The sequence below is a fragment of the Nanorana parkeri genome, unplaced genomic scaffold (assembly GCF_000935625.1).
Source record: "Nanorana parkeri isolate BGI_ZX_2015 unplaced genomic scaffold, ASM93562v1 scaffold2260, whole genome shotgun sequence".
NCBI lineage: Eukaryota > Metazoa > Chordata > Amphibia > Anura > Dicroglossidae > Nanorana > Nanorana parkeri.
This window is the reverse complement of record NW_017308528.1, coordinates 55586-55800: the sequence shown is the minus strand read 5'-3', so window position 1 is coordinate 55800 and position 215 is coordinate 55586. Positions and strand designations below refer to the sequence as shown.

The window sequence follows — 215 nt, the reverse complement described above, 5'->3', positions numbered from 1 at the left end:
AAAAAAAAAAAAAAGAGAAGTTTAAAAAAATAAAGTTAAATAAAAAGTAAAAAGTGTAAAAAAAAATAAAAAAAAAGAAATTAAAAATACAAAAGAAAAGTATAAAAAAAAGAAAAAAAGTTAAATAAACTAAAAATGAAAAATTCCCCCTACAATTAAAGTCCCCGGCCCCTGCGAACACACGCATTTAAAAAAAAAAAAAAAAAAAAAAGGAA

The 215-nt window shown here is 19.5% G+C and overlaps 1 protein-coding gene across 1 annotated transcript in view; it reads right to left on the bottom strand.

Moving 5' to 3' along the window:
- Positions 1-215, bottom strand: part of TRUB1 (TruB pseudouridine synthase family member 1) — a 16201-nt gene that overhangs the window by 5400 nt on the left and 10586 nt on the right. The gene's annotated exons all lie outside the window — the stretch shown is intronic.